This window comes from Mus musculus, chromosome 15 (assembly GCF_000001635.26).
Source record: "Mus musculus strain C57BL/6J chromosome 15, GRCm38.p6 C57BL/6J".
Classification (NCBI taxonomy): domain Eukaryota; kingdom Metazoa; phylum Chordata; class Mammalia; order Rodentia; family Muridae; genus Mus; species Mus musculus.
In genome coordinates, this window is record NC_000081.6 from 46,435,480 (window position 1) to 46,460,345 (window position 24,866).

At 34.7% G+C, this 24,866-nt stretch overlaps 1 long non-coding RNA gene across 1 annotated transcript in view; it reads right to left on the minus strand.

Annotated features, from left to right (window-relative positions):
- Positions 1 to 386: 386 nt before the first annotated feature.
- The window catches only part of 4930523O13Rik (RIKEN cDNA 4930523O13 gene), a 60,314-nt gene continuing 35,834 nt past the window's right edge, over positions 387 to 24,866 (minus strand). Inside the window, exons 4-9 of the long non-coding RNA NR_040451.1 lie at positions 21,701 to 21,710; positions 21,466 to 21,579; positions 17,839 to 17,945; positions 17,532 to 17,669; positions 6,327 to 6,448; positions 387 to 904 (exon numbers count right to left, since the gene is read on the minus strand). This is a non-coding gene — a long non-coding RNA (RIKEN cDNA 4930523O13 gene). The remainder of the gene's footprint in view (positions 905 to 6,326; positions 6,449 to 17,531; positions 17,670 to 17,838; positions 17,946 to 21,465; positions 21,580 to 21,700; positions 21,711 to 24,866) is intronic.

Here is a 24,866-nt window from a genome sequence, read left to right on the forward strand (position 1 = left end):
AATACTGTTTTGTTAAGGGGCTGGTCACTGGGAGTTTGACCATGTTCCAGTGAGTATATGGGCAACATACATTGGACTTTTTTTTCCCTTGGATGGTGGGGCACAAGGATAAAATGGCAGACCTGGGAGGACTGGGATTGAGTGTGGTGGGGTTTATGAAAGAAAAAAATGAAAAGGACTGAGTTTGCAAATGGATAATGAAAAATTTAAATAACATTGACAGGGGAAGCACATAATTGGTATTTTGAAAAGTCATGGAGAAAAAGTAGGAAAGAACACCCAGAGGGTAAGAAGAGAACAAAACCCATTTAAAACCTCAGAGCTAAAAAAATAAAATACAAAATGAAAATTAAGAATAAATATAAAGGGACGACAATAGTATACATAATTTCAAGCTTTTTCTTTGCTTGGATAAACATGTTTTCCCACATACACCAAGTTGTATTTTGCAGCTAAATTTACAGGTTGTAATAGAGCTGCTGTCAATCTTTTTGTAAAACCAAATCAGTAAGCTCAGAAAGTCTTCCTTGCTGGGTTAGGCTCTTGCATACAGTTCAGCTCTCTGTAGGAGGGTTGCAATCTTTACTGAGGAGAGTTCTGCCTTGTACTTTCACGCCTCATAACCAGACAAAGCCTCCTTTCTGTTATGCTATTGGATTATATTTCTTCCAAGTGCTGAGGTTTCTCTTCAAAACATGGTTGTGGCTACATTACATTCAAAAACATATTTCTGACCTGAGTAGTTTTATTTTTGGCCATTCTGTATTTTATTCAGCTTTTTTTTACTGAGTTTACATGATTTTGATGCATTGCTTGCCAATTTGTTGAATAGGAATGGCAGTTGTCACAAATATTCTGCTTTCTATTAAATAACTATTCCCATGGTACCAACTTTGATCCCAGTCTGAAAGACAAATGACACAAGACACATCAATTTTATTCAAAATGTCAGTATCAGCTTATGTTTTCCTCTTCAGGATTTGTGTTTTCTCTATACAGAATCCTTACACAATGTTTTAATCATATGAACTAGAAATGTCTATGAATTTGATGATTATATCTATCTATCCTTTTAAAAACCTTATATTTGTATTGTTTGAGTTTGTACTTCAAATTAAGCCTTTAAATTAGCTACTATATCCAACTTCTAAGACAGAACACTAATAAAGGGGCCAATTTATAGTTGATGTAATACATTCTCTTACATGATGTGTTTTGCTAATTTCAATTAAAATATTATAAATGCTGTAACTTAGATCCACTATAAAGTCCCTTAAACATACAATTCCAATAAAGACAAAAACTTGAATTTTAAACCCTAACAAAAGTCATTCTGCCCATTTAGTAAAATAAAGCCAGGAAATAACATAAAAGAGGAGAATTTGAGTTTATTTCACTTTAATCAAATATGCCCTTGCAGCCATTTTGTTACATGCCCTTTATTTTCTATATATTGCAGAGTTTTATCTATATGCACTTAGCAAAATGTACTATAATACACAAACATGCCATTCAAAATTAAGTAGGTAATCTATGGCCAGGTAATTAACTAATACAATATCCCTTGAAATGTGGATATTCAAGCAAGAATTCAAAACCTGAATCACTTGCTACATTTACGTGACAATATCTTGAATATGAATTCATGTGTTGATTTGATGAACAATACATATGTGCTAGTTATTATGTGAAATAAACAGTAAGACAGATCAGTAGGTAAAGTCTTCCTGTGGAAGTGTAGTAACCTGACCTGGGATTTATAGATCTCAAATAAAGCTACATGCATCAACATCTTTCTTAAATCCCAGTGATACTGTAGTTAAAGAAAAAATGGAGAGGAGAGTTCTGGGGCTCCTGCCATCGTGCACTTCTAGGTTATAAATTGACTAACCATCAGAAATCCGGTTTAAATTATAACAGAGTTGTTCTAAAATAGTTAGCAACAATAACAAAAAATTATTAAAACTTAAAACATTAGAAATTGCAGCAATGGGTATAATTGAAAAAGTTAAGAGTTATCTATCAAGTATGTTTAGTTACTTCTTGTCTGTTACATTTCTCAGATGTGCCTTGTTCCCCATAGTTTGAGAATCATGAGATCTTTCACAAAACAATTTTTTAATTAGGGCCCTCTAATGCTATTTGTTATGTTTATTCCCACACATGGTGTATCATTAAAGCATGTCAGCATGGTGTGCCATAATGTGACTTCTTAGTGGTTATATTAACTTTCATCATATGGGTACAGTATGGTTTGTTACGTCAGTCCAACATAAAATTGTACTTTTTCCATCCCATAGTCTATACTGAGAATGTACATTAATGTAAGAAGTGTAATGTATAGACACAGAGATGTAGGGAAATATTTATTTATTTATTTATTTATTTATTTATTTATATTTTCCAAACTGAGTTAGTAACAGTGAAATAACTTAATATAGTTTATGGTATTTTTCTTTCTGTCATTAATTTATTTATTTAGTACCTGTATTCCAGTAGAAATTAGTGATGATTTATTTTGTGCTAATGACTTATTTTATATGTATAAACGGATATTTATATATTTTACATATTAATTATCAAATCTATTTTTTATGGTTTATAAATAGTTTACTTAACTATACTCTGTGCCTGAAATTAGATGACAAAAATGAGAACAAAACCTAAAGAATACAAAACATACTCAGAGCATTTCCTGGTTTTTAATTAAAGGCATGAGCCACCATTGCCATCTTGGCTTGGAGTTTTCATGGAGAGCAGAGCAGCCTGCCACCTGCATGTGAAGTAGGCTTTCTGAAAGGAGAAACGGAGGCAGCCTCCTAGCAGGGCACATGCATTCTGACATGCTTGCCAGTGGTCTTTTGAAAGGTTTGTGTGTGCTCAGGTTTGAAACTGATCCGGTGATATGTATCTAGGAAAGGCAGGGTGAGTGGGCATGGCACCTTGATACACTCTGTGGAATGACTGATGGATTCCAGGTCAGCTCTGCCTCCTTAACCCTCTACCCCCTACATACACAAACCCTTCTCCTGACAATGACTTTCAGGTTGAGGAATTCAAGGTGGTGGGGTGCTCCTTGCCAACTCCAAAGTGACACACACTGTTACTGTAACCAGTGCACATCATTTGCACCCAACCATGTGTTGGCCAAGACCCTCTACTGGTACTTTGTGTCACAGCTGAAGAAGATGAAGAAGTCATATTGTGCACTGCAGGTGCGTGTTTGAGAAGACACCCCTACATGTGAAGAACTTCAGCATCTGCCTGCGCTACAACTCTGGTCATAGCACACAAAATATATTGAGAGTACCTGGACCTGACCACCACTAGCGGGGTCACACAATGCTACTGCGACATGGATGCCCGGCACTGTACCAGTGAGAACTCCATCCAGATCATGAAAGTGGAAGAGACTGCAGCTGGCAAGATTGCTGTTACAGGACTCCAAGATCAAATTGCCATTGCCCCATCATTTGTTGTGGCACCACAACTGTATAATGTGGGATCACTAAATACAAACTTTTGACATTCTAAACAAATATACTTTAATTTTCATGATAACCAAAATATTTATTTATTAAAATCCTCAATATGCTTTGGAAATCTATACAAATATTATAGACTTTATTAAAATATGCAGGCACTCTAAAAAGACAAATGTTTTTAAATGCTCTGCCCTTAATGGGCACTGATAAATGTAAGCCTAATTAGACTTAATTTAAAACTCAGATAAATACTTATCAACAATTAATTGCATAAAAATGTACATTGTTCCTATAATTTCTCACACCTAGCTTCCTCTATTAGAGATTTGGAGTACATTATGAGCTAATTTTTTTAGTTAACTTTTTATCTTATACAAAACCAATTATCACAGCACACTCCTTTCAGTCTTTCATTGTTATCTGCCACTCCCTATAATAATGTTATCAAAAGGCTCCCACAACTACTACCATTTGGGGCACCATTTGAGCAATGTTAATATCCATATGTGATGTTGGGCATAACTCAGCTTTTGCTGATAGCATTCTCTGCTGTAAATGGCATAGTGTATATGTGAACTCTCCAAAGATGGGACTCAATAAACTTGTCAAAATATAGAAACAACAAAATGCCAATGTTGATAGATAAAAAGCTACCATTGCTTCAGTATTCTCCTATATAATAATTATGAGTTTCTCCAGTAGTACCTACTCTCAAGCCTATGCTTCCATTCTCTTGGATAATACTTAGGATTTACCAAGCCATCGTGGCATTTCTCTGTTACTTATATTTCTGTCTTCTTTCATATGTGAGAATACAGACCTGATTGAAATGAACTGATTCTGACATTGATAGTTCTAACACTTTTGTCTTGTGAAAAAAAAGTTCAATTACTGTTTCAGGACCACGTACTATGGCTTTGTCTGGGTCAGAGGTCTCTGCTAAAATTATGCACATTTTTAGAGTTAAACATTTGCAGATGCAATGCATACAGCAGAAAGTGTCTTAGTGGGCATAGGAATCAATTGTCTTTTGGGAAGTTTTTCTGCATATTAAATCAGTAGCATTAGAGAAAAGGACAAGTGGGATCAGGAGTGTCAGGCTGAAGATAATGAAGTGGTTCTCTGCTTTTCATCTTTGCAAATTATTTTTAGGAAGAAGGCAACTGAATGAAGAAAGAATAATCCAATTGAGACTGGATTCTCTTGTCAAAATACAAAGAAAATTGTCAAAACTGATAGGTCAAAGTGAATGATTCTAGACTCTTCTAACTAACAATTATGTGTTTGGGACTCTGACTTTTAAAAAAAGTTGATACGCTCTGGCACTGGAAAAATAGCATATTTTATAAGAACAAATGACTAAGTGTCAAATATGGTGAATAATTTTTCTATAGTTATATAAATTTAGTATGTTCATTTAATAAGCTAAATATTTGTTGAAATGATTTTTATTTCATTAAAACTCTTTGCTTTGATAAATATCTCCTTTTTATATTTAACCTGAATATAGAACCATTCTCATTATTTAACCTGCTTTTCTGGTTATTTTATATTTAAAGTTATTAGTAAACATAATATATAAAATTGTATTTTATCTTAGTAAATATGTAGTATATGGAGAATTATAAAATAAGATATGTAGTATTATTATTTTCAATATTTAAGGAAGGTTTATGCATTTAATCTTATATCCTGATATTGGATGGCTAGATTTTTATGATTAAAATTTAAATTTATTACTGGAATTAATAGTTGAAGAAATAACTATGATCAGATTTATTTAATTTATGAAGATATATGCCTATTTGTCTAGATTTGTAGCTATATCTTAAGTATAGCTACATCCAAGGAAACAAGCTGTTTTTGTTGTGTTTATCTTCATTTTAACATTTGAAATTATACAATCCTCAAGATATTAATTTGTTGAAGTCATTTTCATGCATGATTCACCCAAAACATTGGGATATAATTAGCAATGCTACATTCTAATTCATGAATGAAAATCTATGACATCTAATGTAGACAAAGAAAAACTCAAGACCAAAAGTTTAGACCCAGCAACTTGAATTTTCTGAAGAACCCTGAACTGCAAGGAAAATGAGTTCCATTGTAAAGGGTCAATAGACAAGAATTCAGTGATAATACATTAATAGTTTGAAAATTTTTTATACTAAAGATACTATAGTTGAATATTTTGTTTTATGATTATGAAGACTTAGATTTATAACTGTAGAATTCTTATGTTTATACTAAAAAGTACATCAAACATTTTATACAATACACAATGAAATAGAAATTCTATTTAATTTAATCAATGTTAGATCAGAATAAATCACTGAGAACAGTTTGATACTTCACACATCCTTATCCAACAACAATAATCCAGTTGAAAAGACATGTTAATTACATTTTCTTCTCTGGCTATATCTAAGAAAACTGATATCTTGGAAAAGATAGTTTCGAAATACATTACTAGAATGACTACTACTGGTGATTATTTTTTACATTTTATATCATTGCTTCACTACTAGTCTAGGGTAAATTAAGGTACATTTTAATTTAAGCTGGAAAATATTTGCTTAAGGAGATGATAAATGACATATGCATATAGCACTCATACATATGAAGAGTAATGAAATTATCTATTTACACCATATATGCCCTCTGTATGGTAAAGAATGGCTTATAGTCTAAAGGTATGTATGATTCAAGGTAGCAAAATTAGAATGGAAAAAATAGCTATCTTTAGGATGTTTGATGTACAATTTTGTAACAGTAATTTGCATCCAATCATCACAATAATATTCAAGTAAATAGAAGGTATATAAAATAACAACTTACATGGATTCAGTGCTGTGTTAAGATGCTAACATGTGATAGTATAATGATTTGAGCTTTTCATGAAATAAAAACATTGTGCTTTGTTCTTACGTATTTCATATCAGATTCCCAAAATTTCTGATCTGGAAATTAGAAAGAAAATAAGCTTGTTCAAGATAGGACATTAAAAGATTCAATAATTTTTTAGAGAAATTACATATTTGAGATTTTCCTCTTCATATCATAAAATCTAATATAGTCTTTAAGAGCAGGAAAGCATTTATACTCAGTTCATTTTCTAAATTAGGCAAACACCATACCAAACTCAAATGTATATTTTTCATCCTACCAGTAGATCTTATCTGTCCCTCCCTCCAATATTCTGGTGAATCAGCAGGGACATAAATACATATTGATGTTCTCTGAAGAAGATTCAGTGATTTGCTCATCTGTGGATACATAGTTATGGGTATGAATTAATATATTTAACAGAATAATTGTAGATTTCTACCCCACCCACCCACCCCTCAGAATCGATGACCTGTCTAGTTTCAGGTCCCTAGCTTAATTGACTGAGTGGGTTTAGTCTTATGAAGTAAGCTGTAAAAGGGAGTTGATTATTCCCATAATAATCTTTACCACTATTGTACCTGTGTGTACATTTAGGTCACATGTCAGTCTTGTAGCTGGCAACATCCATAGCTGGGTGAAACTGAAATTTTATTTTAGTCTAGCAACATGACATCTCTGGCAAGGGATAATATCCAAAGAACTTCTAGGTCTATGTGATCAGCTGGAATACAGATACACGTTTAATCTCAGGAGACCAGGGTGAGCAGATCTCTGAGTTCAAGTCTAGTCCAGTAGAGCAAGTTTCAGGTAAAGAAAAGGTTAGAGCCCAGTGTGGTTGCACATGCCTTTAATTGAATCACTCAGGCTAGAGAGACATACAGATCTCTGAGTTCTAGTCAATCAGTTTATTTGAGTCAGTGAGTCCAGACACAAGTGAAGTCAGAGCAAGCAATAGAATGAGAAGGAGCCAGAAGATTAGAACAGATTACCAGAGTTTGATATCAAAGTACCAGAGTTTGATATCAAAGCAAAGGATTTCAGTGAGAAGTAGAGAGAAGTCAGATTAAATCAGTTACCTTGAAGAGGCGTTTGGGCCAGAATATCTAAATAGAGTCAGCCAGATAGATTTCAAAAATAACTAGAAAGGGTGAAAATACTTTCAAGTAAGCATGTGAGACAACAATTACATTAAGTGAATAAAAGACAATTTTACAAATAATAATTAATTTTCTTCTCTAATAGCATGTATTATATCTCCCAAGACTATGAACACTTGTAAGTAGCGGTGAAGCTTCTAGCCAAGTAAAACCAAACCTTTGTTTAAAATTCCTAATTTTAAATTTTGTATTATTCCAAAAATGCTATTTTATTTTCCAAAAATTGTTGGAGGAGAGAGACAGTAGGAAAGCCCTGAGGTCCAAGAGAATGAATGGAGGTATGCAGCTTCAGGGAGTGGGAGATGGGGCTGACCCTCTAGAAAGCCACAGAAACCTGAGAGTGAGAGTTATTAACCAACAGTCAAAAATGTTTGACCCAGAATTATTACTGTCTAAAAGAACTACCGTGACAAAAATGAAAGAGACTGAAGAAAAGTTGATCAAGTTACAAGCCTGACTTGGGATCCAAGTCATGGTGGGAAGAGGCACTCCAAGGCCTGAAACTATTACTGATGCCATGATGTGCTTACAGATGGGAATCTAGCATGGCTGTCCTCTAAGAGGCAGTACCAGCATCTGCTGAGAGAAACACAGATACTTAGACCCAACCATTGGATTGATGTCAGGGACTCCTAGGGTTAAAATAGGTGAGGGACTGAAGAAGTTGATTGGGAGGGTGACCTCATAAGAAAACCAGCAGTCTCAACTAACCTCCCTGGATACTCCCAGAGACTGATCCACTAACCAAGCAACTTACATAGGCTGCTCCGAGGCTGCTGCACATACACAACAGAAGACTGCCTGGTCTAGCCCCAGTGGGATAAGATTCACCTAATCCTGAAGAGACTTGAGTCCTTAGGGAAGGGGAGGCCTGCTAGGGGAGGGGAGGAGGTGACCATCCTATGGGAAGCAAGGAAGAGAAGGAATGTGATGAAAAACTGTGGTAATGGGAACCAGGATGGGAGCAATGGCTGAAATGTAAATACATATAATAATTTTAAATATTAAACAGTAATGTTTTTACTAAGATGATTAAATTAAGGATCATTACAAGAAAAAATGTTCACTGCATATGATCATATTGGATCATATTGGTCATTTATTAGGAAAAAAAGGCTATAGGACATAGTCAAGGTGTGACTTTTTTTTTTCCATTTTTTATTAGGTATTTAACTCATTTACATTTCCAATGCTATACCAAAAGTCCCCCATATCCACCCACCCCCACTCCCCTGCCCACCCACTCCCCCTTTTTGGCCCTGGTATTCCCCTGTACTGGGGCATATAAAGTTTGCAAGTCCAATGGGCCTCTCTTTCCAGTGATGGCCGACTAGGCCATCTTTTGATATATATGCAGCTAGAGTCAAGAGCTCCGGGGTACTGGTTAGCTCATAATGTTGTTCCACCTATAGGGTTGCAGATCCCTTTAGCTCCTTGGCTACTTTCTCTAGCTCCTCCATTGGGAGCCCTATGATCCATCCATTAGCTGACTGTGAGCATCCACTTCTGTGTTTGCTGGGCCCCGGCATAGTCTCACAAGAGACAGCTACATCTGCGTCCTTTCAATAAAATCTTGCTAGTGTATGCAATGGTGTCAGCGTTTGGATGCTGATTATGGGGTGGATCCCTGGCTATGGCAGTCTCTACATGGTCCATCCTTTCATCTCAGCTCCAAACTCCGTCTCTGTAACTCCTTCCATGGGTGTTTTGTTCCCAAATCTAAGGAGGGGCATAGTGTCCACACTTCAGTCTTCATTCTCCTTGAGTTTCATGTGTTTAGCAAATTATATCTTATATCTTGGGTATCCTAGGTTTGGGGCTAATATCCACTTATCAGTGAATACATGAATTTATGAAATTCCTAGCCAAATGGATGGACCTGGAGGGCATCATCCTGAGTGAGGTAACACATTCACAAAGGTGTGACTTTTGAAGGAAGTATATCACTGGAGTTGGAATTTGATGTTAAACCAGGGTCATTCGTCATTCTTCTCTCTCTCTCTCTCTCTCTCTCTCTCTCTCTCTCTTTCTGCCTCCTGTATATAAAAGCTCTTGGCTATGGCCTCAGTGCCATGCCCTCCTGCCTGCTGCCACTGTCCCAATCATAATGGTTATCGACTAACTATCTGAAATTATAAGCAAGTACTTAATTACATGCCTCCCTTTATATGTTGCTTTTATCATAATTTATCTTCACAACAATAAAAAAGTAACTAAGACACTAAGCTTGAAATGCCTCTGGCTATTTGTCTATGTATAATATACATTCACGCATCTCCAAATGTGGTAAAACTGTGGTCTCATTTTATATTTGCATAATTAATAAAATACAGTCAAATAAATAAAAAGAAAATCACATTAATATTTTTCATTGGTAATGTTTAATAACAGATGAAAAGAAAAAGCTCATCACTTTTGCAAGTATAAGTTGTAGAAGCAAATAAGGAGGACATGGTTGAATAATCAGAGAGTCTGGATTATTAAGACATCCACTGCACTCCCTGGAGAGCAGATCTAGGTGACAAGTCAAGTCACAACATAGCATAGAATAGAAACAACTCTGTTCTAAGGTGTAAAATGTTTCTTATATAACAGAGCATCATGCCTAGTGAAATTTAAAAGAGGTAGAAAAGCATGGAGCAAACTTGGCTTTCTAACCAACTTTTCATCTCCAATGTTTTCTTTCAGTAACTCTATAAAGTTTGAATTTAACAATTCTGGACTTTGGGGACGATCTTTGTATTATCAGAGTTTATATCCAGGGATAGAAATTCTGACTACAAAACTGCTTTATTTTCTTAGAATTATACACTTATACTCTAGCAGTTATGTCTAACCTGAATACTCTAGACCACTTGAAGCCCATAGAAATCTATAATTTTGAGTAAACATATTTAGAGATGATAATATCATATTCCAATTTCAACAAATTAGATATCCTTGTACCCCAGAATACTTATTTTATACAAAAAGCTAACTTCTATGAATATATAATTGTAGCACAAAATAGACAATTAAAATAGAATAAAATTCTTGTTTTCTAGGACTTCTTTTCCCATTTCTAAAAAGGGTAAACTATATATTTCTTCTAGATAGTATGCAAGCAATTTTAGATCACAATGTGAAACATTATATTTGTTAAGACAGTTAACATGGACAGCAGGAATAAAACTCAAAAACAAATCAAATATGTACATATTTAATATTACTTATGATTATTTACAATAAAGTAGGCTCTACCTTTTCAAAATTGGCTTATTAACATATTACCTTGACATATCTTCAAATATGGTTCATATTCTATATGACTTATTCCAAAACATGGAATTTTAGAAAGGGTACCTTTATTAGCAATGGGCTAGGAAACAATAGAATATAATTGAATATTTTTTAAAGTATTATATTTTAGTTGCTTTACAAGTTTATACAGGCCTCCATTTATCTTTTAAAATTCAAGAAACACAGTATATATTGACTTTTGTAAGTGGTTTAAACATAGTGAATCAGACACACCATTAAAACACTCTAGAAGAAAATGAATTATATAAAAACAAAGGTGATAGAAAACATCTCATCAGCTATAATCTTTGCTTAAAAATAGCATCTATACTCAGGGTGAATTGAAGCCCATCTCACACAGGCATTTTCAACTGACAGAATCCATCACAAGTAAAAGAATAACAAGATCAGCTCATGGAAACTATGTCAAAGGAAAACAAAATAAGACAAAAGCTATTTACTTCATAATATGAGGTGTAGTGTGAAATAACTATTAAATTGAGATAAAAATTAGTATCATAAAATTGTACATTTTAATGCTTTTCACATGAACATTGATAGTACAGAAGAAAAGACATCTAAAAGACATCTATTGTATCTCATTGTAAAATAAAATTAAGCAAGTGTGTTCAGTGGGGAAGACAAGGTTTGTATTGCATAACTTGACATTACTATTTGAAACTATGCTTTGTGGCTGAGCAATTGAAGGAGTTTTGCAAGTCCAAAGATTGCTGAAATCAATAATTCCTGTATTGTTCATTGAGTTATTATACGTGGAAGTCCTCATCTTATATCAGCAATACCATTTGCTCTGAGCTAGTTCATTACAAAAGTATCTCTTCCAATTGTCCCAAACACTGGAAGATTCATGATTTAACTATTACTTACAAAGGCCATTGCTCTATTTTTATATTATCACCAATATAAAAACCCAAAGAATGTATCCCTGCACCCCTACTTTGGTCATGCTATGGATACCAGCCTGACCTTGAATTCAAAGATATTTGTCATCAAGACAGTTGATCTTGATAGGTGAGTCTGCAACATGAATTTTATGCTTTAAAAGTGATGTCTTATAAAAGAATTGTGAATCACCCCCTGCCCCTCTGTGTGTGTGTGTGTGTGTGTGTGTGTGTGTGTGTGTGTGTGTGTGTGTGTGAATGACCTCTTGCACTCCATGGACTAGATCAATTTTAGTCATTATTATATTTTATCCCATTAGAACTTTATTTAACAGAGTGAATATAGAGAAATCAGAGATACTGTTATTCAAGTAACAAATACAGATAGAAATTTCATGTTTGGCATGTGGATAAAAGAATGAAATATTATCTTATTGCATTTTAAACCAACTGCTTGCAAGAAATATAACCTCCCACAAGGAGAGTGGGAACATGATATTTTAAGCCTGGGAAATCAATATTAGAGCAGAATGAATTAGGAAGAATTTACATCTGCTATAAAAGTATAATTCTGTCGACTTATACACATGCATTGCAAAGGACAGAAGAAAATAGGTGGAAGCATCTATCTTAATTAGTTATTGAGCTACCTTTACCAAAAACATATTTCTAAGTAATTAAAGAATTTGGAGAGATAAGCATCTCTGGGGTTTGAGAAATGAGACAAATTAAATAAGTCTGTAAGTAGTGAACAAGTTTGCTTGATTTTGACAACATACATAGTTTCAAGTTTCCAATTCTAGTAGAAAACATATTGCTGTACCCTGTGCTGTTCTTCTTAGATACATAATTGTAAAGCACCTGGGCTGCTCACTTGTCAAATCTCCCTGTGAGCTGTAACAATGTTATAGAATAAGAATGTCTTAGTTTTCAATTGAGTTCCATGTGCTCTCAGGTAAAATCCAAGTTGAGAAATGTTAAGAGTGTGATATATCTTAGACTTATCATAGAGGTAAAATTCACCATGGTTGTAATTTTTCATAATTTCATTTGAAAGTGTTTTTTATTTTTGTTTTTGCCTTTTAAAGGTGAAAGTTAACATATAGTTTTTCTGTGAGTGTCAACTTCTGGAGATATTTCTCTTTATGAAATAAATTCCAAATGCTGGTTCTGATATGCTGGACTTAGTTCCTACTTTTATCTATTTATTTTTCTTTTTTCCTTTTTTTTGGGGGGGTTCACTTTTGTTTATTGATTTTCATATGTGTGGAGAAAATACTTAACATTACTGGTAGTTTCAAGTAAATTGACAGGAGAAAGTGTGTAGCATAAAATTCAAAATTTGTTGCTCCCCTGAAGGCTCAGCAATGGCTGAGCAGGTTGATTGACTACTAGAGTATTTTATTTTTTTACTTTAGCCCTGTTATGTCTTTTTATATTATCATTAATAGGTATTTATTACACTTACATTTCCAATTCTATACCAAAAGTCCCTCACACTCTCCCATACCCACCTACCCTCTCCCACCTCTTGGTCCTGGTGTTCCCCTTTACTGAGGCATATAAGGTCTGCACGACCAATGACAGCCGACCAGGCCATCTCCTGATACATATGCAGCTAGAGGGACGAGCTCTGGGGGGCTATTGGTTAGTTCATATTGTTGTTCCACTGATAGGGTTGCAGATCTCTTTAGCTCCCTGGGTACTTCCTCCAACTCCTCCATTGGGGGCCCTGTGGTCCATCCAATAGCTGACTGTGAGCATCCACTTCTGTGTTTGCTAGGCCCCGGCATAGCCTCACAAGAGACAGCTATATCAGGGTCCTTTCAACAAAATCTTGCTAGTGTATGCAATGGTGTCAGCTTTTGGAGGATGGTTATGGGATGGATCCCCGAGTATGGCAGTCTCTAGATGGTACATCCTTTCGTCTATTTTTCTTACTCTTTTGGAAATTTGCATATGCCAACCTCATGTAGACAGGACTTTTACAGGGGAGAGTAGTAAAAGGTTTATCATTGTCATAGTGTTTATTGTGTTGGTTGCTTAGTTTGTCAAAATTTTTTATTAGAAACACAGTGAAGGTATGACTAGGCTTCATCCTGGTGCTGGCACTTGTTTTGAAAGCTAGTCATTGTCAAATTGTTAACAGAGTAGGGTTTTGTAATTTTTCTAAAAGTGAAGTTCTTGGATCCTGTGAGTCTTAGAGGTATATTCAATGATCACTAAATTCCAACAAATTTATCTAATTTCCTATGTATAATCATAAACTATTTTTCCTGTTTTGTTTGCTAATTATTACACATGTTTCCCAAGAGCAATGGGAATAATGAAGTAATACTTTCCATAGATTAACATGTAGTCACCAATATTTACTAGTAAATACTGGATTTTAAAATGTCACATACCCAAAGGAACAAAAGATGTTCTCAAAAGTATTTTGTGAAACAGTAAAATAATTGACTTTCAAATTTTTTGAGCCTTAAGTAAACATCTTTCAAATTATTCTTTATAAAGGATGCAGGAATACAGGAAAACTTATTCTGTTGCATGTAAAGTAAAATGGTTGGCTTGGCAAAAACTGGTGCCAGTTTAATCTGGAAGTTGAATTAGTTGATTTAATTAATAAAATACCATTACTACTAAAAGAACAATCAAATAATGTATAGTCACATGCAGATTTTCACATTTGACTAACAGCCCCAAAAGAGTGTACAGCTTACCTGTTTTATAGAGGGTAACTTTTCTTGCTAATGAAATAATTCCAATTTACATCCCAAATAACAGTTTTGGAACTCATATCTGTTAGCAAGACCTGAATGAATTTTCAATAGTTGAAACTTCTTCAGAAGGCAAGTCATGATATAATTTATTAATGTAAGTATTGTAATTTTGCTTTTGAATGTTTCAGTACTTAGATATTACATTATATTATTATAAATTTCTACATACCAAACAGGATCCTTTCATATGACTGACATGTAAATTTCCATTTATCTATCTAAAGGCAAGTAGATGATAAAGGTTGTGAATAAACATGGATATGCAGGCTTTGTTGGATGCTGACTTTCATTGTTTTGGATCTATTGTCAGTAATGTTTGATTACTCTTATAAGAGGACTTTTTGTTTATCAAATAACATCTATGATAATTTTAATACTTGTTGCACTAATTGTATTTCCTATCAATACTGTGCAAGCAATTTTTGTTCTTTTCCCTCCACATCTATGCCAACTTCATTTTCCAGTAAATTGCTGCTGTACTTTGGCTGGGATGAGATATGAGGCCAATATAGAATTGACTTTCATTTTCCTGAAACAATGGTGCTGATCATTTCTTTTCCTCTTTTAAATCAAATATTGCTTGGACTAGTTCGGTGAAGGAGTTATTCAAAGAACTTGCTTCATTGTTGACAGAATCTCCCAGTCTGGTGGCCTTCATATTTCTGAGCTTGTGAAACATGTTTCTAAAGACTTGTAAAATTCACTTGTTAAACGTTTCCTGCCTTTCTCTAGGTTTTCCCTTCACTCTGTTACTATTTATTTTGCTATGCTAAGGATTTCTAGTTTGCTGTGATATCATTCATAATTCCTTTATTTTCTGTGCTCTTAGTTCTCTATACATGAAGCTATTGTCCATGTTTTTCTTAATGTGACTGTGCTTTTCTCTAAAATTTTAAAGATTTTTTGTTGATGTTGTATTGAACTTTTAGAGTGGGAGATAGGTTCTAGTCTCAGATATCTATATATGGACTTTCAATTTCCCCATAACTATTTATTAACTATATTTTCTTTGTTCTAAAGTGTGCATTTGAAATTTTGTCAAGAGTCAGGTGGCTAGAGCTAAATAGTTGTACTAGTGGGTATTCTATTTTTTGTGTGTTTATGTGTAGTTTAATCAAATTTTATGTTACTTGAACATGACTCCATCTTCTATTTTTTCACAATGTATTTTAAATTATGGTTTGAATTTTGTATATCATGTGTCATTAAATTATCTTTTATTGTTCTTTAAAAATTATCAGAAGTTGGAAAGATCTCCCATGCTCATACACTGTAGGATTGGCATAGAAAAAAGTGACAATCTTACTTGATGAATTCTACAGATATCATAAGTATAATGCCCATCAAAATTCGAACACAATTCTCTTTCTTTTTTCCTTTTTTATTATTATTGGGTATTTATTTCATTTACATTTCCATTCTATCCCAAAAGTCCTCCACACCCTCCCACACTCACTCCCCCACACACAACCACTCCCACTTCTTGGCCCTGTCTTTCCCCTGTACTGAGGCAGATAAAGTTTGCACTACCAATGGGCCTCTCTTTCCACTGATGGCCGACTAGGCCATCTTCTGATACATATGCAGCTAGAGACATGAGCTCTGGGTGGGTACTGGTTAGTTCATATTGTTGTTCCACCTATAGGGTTGCAGATCCACCCAGCTCCCTGGGTACTTCCTCCAGCTCCTCCATTGGGGGCCCTCTGATCCATCCAATAGCTGACTGTGAGCATCCACTTCTGTGTTTGCTAGGCCCCAGCATAGTCTCACATGAGACAACTATATCAGGGTCCTTTCAGCAAAATCTTGTTAGTGTATGCAATGGTGTCAGGTGTACTACTCAGCTATTAAAAAGAATGAATTTATGAAATTCCTAGGTAAATGGATGGACCTGGAGGGCATCATCCTGAGTTAGGTAACTCAATCACAAAAGAACTCACATGATATGTACTCGCTGATAAGTGGATATTAGCCCAGAAACTTAGAATACCCAAGATATAAGATACAATTTGCAAAACACATGAAGCTCAGGAAGAACAAAGACCAAGGTGTGGATACTTTGCCCCTTCTTGGAATTGGGAGTAAGGCACCCATGGAAGGAGCTACAGAGACAGAGTTTGGAGCTGAAACAAAAGGATGGACCATCTAGAGGCTGCCATACCCAGAGTGTCTAAGATTAAAATAAAAAAGTGACAGCTCAGACTAGCAAGGATATATAGCCAGTAGTACTCTCCTGCATTGTTGGTAGGAGTAAATGTTGTACAGCCACTACAGAGCTCAGTATGGCAATTCCACAGAAAACTGGGAATAATTCTACCTCAAAACAGAGCTATAAAACTCTTGAGCACATATGCAAAAGACATTCCTACTATAGTGACACTTGCTCAACTATGTCCATAGCAGCTTTATTCACAATAGTCAGAAACTGGAAACAATATATATAACAGTATATCTGTCAATTAAACAATAGATGAGAAGAACACCATACATTTACACAATAAACTCTTTCTTAGCTGGTTAAACAAATGGCATCATAAAATTTGTATGCAAATGGGTAGAATTTAAAAGAAAATTATCCTGATTATGGTAACCCAAACTCAGGAAGATAAACATGTTATCTAATCATTTATAATTGGCTATTAACTGTAAAGTAAAGAATAATCATTCTAGAATCCACAGACTCAGAGAGGCTAAGCAAGAAGGATTACACAAATTGAGGGACACATGGATTTCCCTAGGAAGTTGGATATAGAATTAATTTTGTGGCTACAATGTTTGCAAATGGGGAGAGAACATGAGGTATCCATTTGTCAGGACAATGAAGAATGAAAGTACTGAGAGACTGAAATTGGAGGACATTTGGGGGGGGTGATGTGGAAACCTAATGTGGTGGAAACTTCCTGGAATATGTGGGTAAATCTATCTAAAATTCCCAGTGAATGGGGTATAAGGAGCCTGAACTAGCCACCATCTGTAACAAGGCAAGGCTTTCAATTTTGGGACTGTAGTGTCATCAACCCAGTCTTAAAACCTTACCCTTATAATTTTTTTCTGTCTGCAATTGATGATGGTGTGGCCAAATGAATAATTGGTACAACTTGAGGTCCATGCCATGAGTGGAAGCCTACAGCTGATGTCTGCTTCCAGGAAACAGTGTCTAGATGCCACAGAGACCTAGAGTAGAAAAAAAAAAAAAAAAAAACACTACTGGCCAGAAATATATAGATAGTTAGTTATATAGTTAGATATATATATATATATATAGATATAGATAGATAGATAGGTAGATAGATAGATAGATAGATAGATAGATAGAAGATAGATAAATAAAATGATTACTAACGATATTGTGCTTTACTATATATTAGAGTCTAGTCCAATTATCATCAGAGAGCTTCATCAAGAAACTGGTGGAGACTCATAGGCAATTATTAGGATGAGTTGGGGAATCTGTGGAAGAGAAGGAGGAAGAATTATAGGAACCAGAAATTGTCAGACACTAGAAAAACCTAGCCCACAGCATCAATTAAGCAAGGCTCATAGGTGAACACAAACTGAAGAAATAATCACAGGGCTTTTTTTGGTCTAATTTATATCCTCTGTATATTCCTTACAATTGTGTAGCTTGGTGTTCTTGTGAAAGTCCAAACAGTGGGAGATGGGGTGGGGGTATGTTCTAACACTTCTGCCTGCTTTTGAGATGCTTTTCATCCTTTTGGGTTGTGTTGTCCAACTTTGACATGAGAGTTTGTGCCCATTCTCATTGTCACATGTTATTCCATGTTCAGATGCTATTCCTGGGAGGAGTGATGAAGGAACAACTTGGGTCAGGATGTGATATGAGACAAGAATTTTTTTAAAAAAATCTAAAAAAGAATAAAATTTACCACGGCAATTTTTCTGAAGAATACTTACATCATGTGACTATTCTTACAATACTGTATACAGTCAACCGTGGACTTGAGAATTCCTTTCGTTATTTAGTATCTTCTTTATTTATTTACTTTTTGAGACAGGGTCTTGCTATGAAATCTGACTATTCCTGAAAATCCTAATCCTATTTTCCTTTCCTCAAAGTTTTGTTTGTTTGGTTTATCCATGTATGCATACTTTGCAGGGTTTGGGATCAAATTTATCATCTCATTCATGTGCTTTCAATATTTGTCTATACATTTTATTCTAAATTAGAGTTATTACAATTTTTATTAGATGTACTCTGATCCAAGTCCTGTTTTTTTTAACATGTTGTTTAAAAAACTAAAAGCAGAACAGTCATTGTATTTTGTATTTAACTTATTTGTTATTTTTAAGATATTTTGACATTTGGCCCTTCTTGTAGAGAGAGATGGTCTACTGATTTTTAGAGATCATAAAGTCTCTGATAGGAGACTCTGTTTGATGTATATAAACCAATCAACTTAGATGAAGACTTAAGTCTCCTCTGTATAAATTTCAGCAGACAATATTTTCTTTGTGTGTTTTTGTTATTCAAAGATCTTGGCAATTAGGAGCTACTTTTTATATGTAGAGATCACAAAAACCATTCACACTAGAGAACCTGGATCCTCCTTGCTCTGCCCTGTTCAAATTTGTATCCTTCCTTTCCACACCTGCTTCTGATCTACCTATTCCTGAATCTTCTGCTTCACAAAAACTACAGCCATTTCCTACACTGACCTACCATGTGTGTTACATTTTTTTTAGAAACTGTGAGTGAAAAGCAACCAGACAATAAAAAAACCAAATAATAAGAATGACAACAAAATCAACACTAACCTGAAATAAAAAGGTGTCTTTTGTCACTTTTCTGCATTTTCTTTTGTGGCTATACTGACAACAGTACACCACATACATGATGTGAAATCAAATGTTTTGCAAATTGATTTTAAGGTTGTGTAATATCTTTTTTAGTGAAATCTGTAAGTGCTTTGTTATTTTATCTTGTTGGGTTTTTTTTTTTCTACATTTCATATTCTTTTCTTTTGCTTTTGTTATGTAGTGCCCAGAGTTTGGCTTTTTGTTATTTCAAAGAGTCGTGAGTGTTATACATAGATAAAAGGAAAATTTCTAGAGCATCTTCTATTTACTAAATGTTAATATTAAACAGGATAGAATTTTTCTTTGTTGAATTCAAATGATTTTAGATAATAAATGTTTTTAAATGTTTTTCAAACATTTTAAAGTGAAATGAATGAACTCAGCAATATACAAGATGTTAAAAAATATCCATATATTTCTTGTTCCCAGAAGTGTTTTTAATAGATTACATCATAAATTACATTATTTAAGAACATACAAATGTAGTTCTAAAAGTCAAAATGTGACATAATGTATATAAAATTACTTTTAAAAACAAGATATTTCCATGTGCCCTTCACAGGTCTATGTAACATTTTTATTTGGCTTTTAAATCAATCTGCTCCAATTTGAGCAGTCACTATTACAGCTCTATATTCATTTTAGTAGATCTTGTAGAAAGTTGCATGCAAAGTGAAGCATGAATTTAAAGGACATGAATATTACAAGTAAATGTTGAATTATACTCAAGGCATTTCCCTAATATGACAGTTACATACCAATTTTTGCATGGTCAGAGAGCTTTGTAATTATTTTTTAGATAGATTTTTGTTATTAGATATTTTCGTTATATACATTTCAAATTTCAAATGCTATCCTAAAAGTTCCCTACCCTCTCCCCGCGCCCTACTCCCCTACACACTCACTCCCGCTTCCTGACCCTGGTATTCCCCTGTACTGGGGCATATAAAGTTTGCAATACCAAGGGGCCTCTCTTCCCAGTGATGGCCAACTAGGCCATCTTCTGCTATGTATGCAGCTAGAGACATGAGCTCTGGGGGTACTGGTTAGTACTTACTGTTGTTCCACCTATAGGGTTGCAGACCCCTTCAGCTCCTTGGGTGCTTTCTCTAGCTTCTCCATTGGGGGCCCTGTGTTCCATCTTATAGATAATTGCGAGCATCCACTTCTGTATTTGCCAGGCAGTGGCATATCCTCTTACGAGACAACTATACCAGGGTCACTTCATCAACATCTTGCTGGCATATGCATTATTGTCTGGGTTTGGTGGCTGATTATGTGATGGATTCCCGGGTAGGGTAGTCTCTGGATAAACCATCCTTTTGTATTAGCTCCAAACTTTGTCTCTTTAAGTCCTTTCATGGGTATTTTGTTCCCTATTCTAAGGAGGAATGAAGTATCCACTCATTGGTCTTCACTCTTCTTATTTTAACTCTTAGTTTTTTTCCACAACATCTATAGTTTAAATGACATTTCGACTAAAATAATCTTTAGAGAACTGACATAGAGGACTTTTAAAGTCAGATATAAGTGTAACTGTAAGAATAGATATGTAATCAATATTAATGAATATAAAACATTGTGTGCAATGGTCCTTCATAATAATATTTCACACAGAGAGTTTAATATATAAGTAGCAAAAATACTTATGTAACTGAGGGAATGTTAGATATGCCTAGAAAAAAATGTTATGTACATATGAAAATGGTGTACATATACTCACAAATACACTCACCACACATGCGCATACATTTATATCTATCTATCATCTATCTATCTATCTATCTATCTATCTATCTATCTATCTACCTATTATCTATCTCTTTCTGTGTATGTTTGTGTATATGTATTTGTGTCTGTGATTTGTGGCTATTAATTATGTACTTTGAAAACTATATCATCAGGGAAATTTGATGGCTCAATTAAAGGCATCTTTTTAATTTTTAAGGTATTCTTTGAAATATAAAACTCATGGCACCACTATAATTGAGATGCTCAATTTTCAGAAGCATAGATTTCTCTGCTATAGCATATAAATATGTATTTATCACTATCTTCCTTGAAATTTAGGTATAGTCCTTTAAATTTCCTATAATTGATCATATATTCTTTCAATTATTAATATGAAATACTGTCTTTAGAATAAAGTTACCATTGCCATAATTTTTCATTTCCACTCCATCAGAAATCTTCATCTCCAGTTTCAAATGCAAATCAATAATCTTCTGATGACAAATTGACATCCAGGACATTTGACACAAAATATCTAAATACAGATATCAATAAATGTTCCATTGTAGATATTTATCTAGAGTTTCAACATCAGTTTGCCTGCCGCTTCCATAACCACGGACATGGGAAAGACGGGAGAGGCACCGTATTAGTACCTGTTTTCTCCTGAAACACAAATCCCATTCATAAAGTAGTCATCATCTCTTATCCCCAATCTCTCCTTCCAGATAAAAATACAACAGCAATACATATTATTTCTAAAAGTTTGTATTGAAAATAAATAACCGAATGTGACACATTTCTGTAAATATCATAGTTCTTTTAGAACTTCATCCTTTACCAAACATTTTCCTAAATAAACAAATTGACTTTCATTCACAGTAGTTGAACATTCAAATCTACATTAACCAAGAAGATGTTAAACCTAACATTGATTAATGTATTTGTTGAGGCCAAAATAATTTATGTATTAGAAAAGTCAAGCAGAAAATAGAATATTTACAATTGATAGATTATGAGTTGAAATTTTTAAATTAAAATTTTATATATAAGGCATATGGTTAACGATTGTGTTGCTTAAGAAGTAGAATGATACTTTTATAGATTTATTCAGCAAGGTCTGATTTAAACAATAACTTGCACACATGGCTGCTCTGAAAAGGGCTCACATCCAAAGCCCTACTAGATCTGTGTGATCAAGTTGCAATGAAATACCTTTAACACCTCTTGCTGTAATAAAGACATGTGCTTATTATTATACTCTTTAATCCCAAATAATGCAGGTAAAACCAGTTTGTAGAAAGAAATAACCATGTTTGAAAATGAAGTCTAATAGGTGCAGACAAAGTGGTGAATCAGAGAAAGATTTGAGAGAGTGGATTAGAAATACAATATATTGCCTTATTTATAATAGCCAGAAGCTGGAAAGAACCCAGATGCCCCTCAACAGAGGAATGGATACAGAAAATGTGGTACATCTACACAATGGAGTACTACTCAGCTATTAAAAAGAATGAATTTATGAAATTCCTAGCCAAATGGATGGACCTGGAGGGCATCATATGTACTCACTGATAAGTGGATATTAGCCCAAAACCTAGGATACCCAAGATGTAAGATACAATTTGCAAAACACATGAAACTCAAGAAAAATGAAGACTGAAGTGTGGACACTATGCCCCTCCTTAGAAGTGGGAACAAAACACCCATGGAAGGAGTCACAGAAAAAAAGTTTGGAGCTGAGACGAAAGGATGGACCATGTAGAGACTGCCATATCCAGGGATCCACCCCATAATCAGCATCCAAACGCTGACACCATCGCATACACTAGCAAGATTTTATCGAAAGGACCCAGATGTAGCTGTCTCTTGTGAGAGTATGCCGGGGCCTAGCAAACACAGAAGTGGATGCTCACAGTCAGCTAATGGATGGATCACAGGGCTCCCAATGGAGGAGCTAGAGAAAGTACCCAAGGAGCTAAAGGGATCTGCAACCCTATAGGTGGAACAACATTATGAACTAACCAGTACCCCGGACCTCATGACTCTAGCTGCATATGTATCAAAAGATGGCCTAGTCGGCCATCACTGGAAAAAGAGGCCCATTGGACACGCAAACTTTATATGCCCCAGTACAAGGGAACGCCAGGGCCAAAAAGGGGGAGTGGGTGGGTAGGGGAGTGGGGGTGGGTGGGTATGGGGGACTTTTGGTATAGCATTGGAAATGTAAATGAGCTAAATACCTAATAAAAAATGGAAAAAAAAGAAATACAATATATTCAACTTTCACAAGTACAGACAGGAAAAAAAAAAGACTTAAGAGAGAAGGAGGGGGGGGGGAGGAAGGGAGAGGGAGAGGGAGAGACAGAGAGAGACAGAGAGAGAAGGCAGTTTAACCAGGACAATTTTACAGAGGTATGATATATATGAAGACAGAGCAAGCCAGAGGATAAGAAGGACCCAGATTCAATCAAATTACAAGAATTAGTTTCAGGTCTAGCACAGCAACTCAGTCACAAACCAAGAGAGGCACAGTTTGAAATCAGTCAATTTGAAAAGAAGTTTGGGTCAGCACTGGTGAGTTTAAACAGCAACCTAGAGATCAGAAAGATCTGGAAATGATAAGTTTATTCAGCAGTAAGCTTCCGAGATGACAATTACAACTTGTAACTTTTCATATAGGATAAAAAATGTAAAAGACAAAGTTCTAAGTGACTCTGATGAAAAGAATCTATTTGGTTGTGAGCCTAGACTTTAACCAATGAACCATCTCTAACATGCCTCTATAATGTGATACAAAGCTTGTGGAAGTGATCAAACAATATCTTATTGGATTTAAGGGGTGAACCAATTCCCCATACTATTTAGGTGACCAAAAATCTGAGATTAGATAGTCTAGAGATGTAGTGGAAAACAAAATGCTACTGTTATGCTAGCAATGCATTAAAATTAAATAAATATTAACAGCATTTTGGTATACTCATAAATCAGTGCTTTTTTTCCAGAAAATAAATAAATAAATAAACAAACAAACAAAAAACCAAACAAACAGCTTCTCCCAGAGCATTTGGGAGCAAACCCAGAGATCCATTGCCGGTCAATGTGCAGGGAATGAGAGAAATTTGAACACCCAGCCCTAAATTGATATTTCTACCACATTCTTCTCTTCAGGAGTAGGAAACCAGAAAGAAGGTTAAAAGAGTGTAAGAGACCAAGGAGACTGAGGATACCAAGAAACAAGGCCTTCTAAACACACTAAGACCTGGCAGCATGCCTGGGGCCTGTATGAGATAAGAAGTGGACACAAGATAGCATCTCAGAACCTGTCTGCATTTGATAACCATTCACAAAAAAAAAAAAAAAAAAAAAAAAAAAAGTTTTCCACAATGGAGTCTCACAAACCTCTCTTAAAGCCAGGCCTTATGCCCAGCATTAGTCAGTCAATACAAAACAAACTCAATGGCATCTTTAGAGGATCTTTGTCTCATAATGCATCATTAGTGTCTTTATTTTATTTTATTTTATTTTATTTTATTTTTATGCTTTTTTCTTTGTTTTATTTATTTACTGTTGTTCCTTGCATGCCCCATATATATTATGGGTAACAGTTTGTGGCTATATGGTATTACTGTGAGTCTGTGTCTATGTGTATTTCTCATGGTGTTTCTTTGATTCTTCTTCTGTTTGTTTGTCTTCTAATATAATTTGTTTGCTTTATTTTATTTTATAATTGGTCTTTGGATGCCACTTTGTTTGCCAAGGTGTGACTGAAACGTTATGCATTCAGATGGAAGGGAAGGAATACGAAATTGCATATAAGAT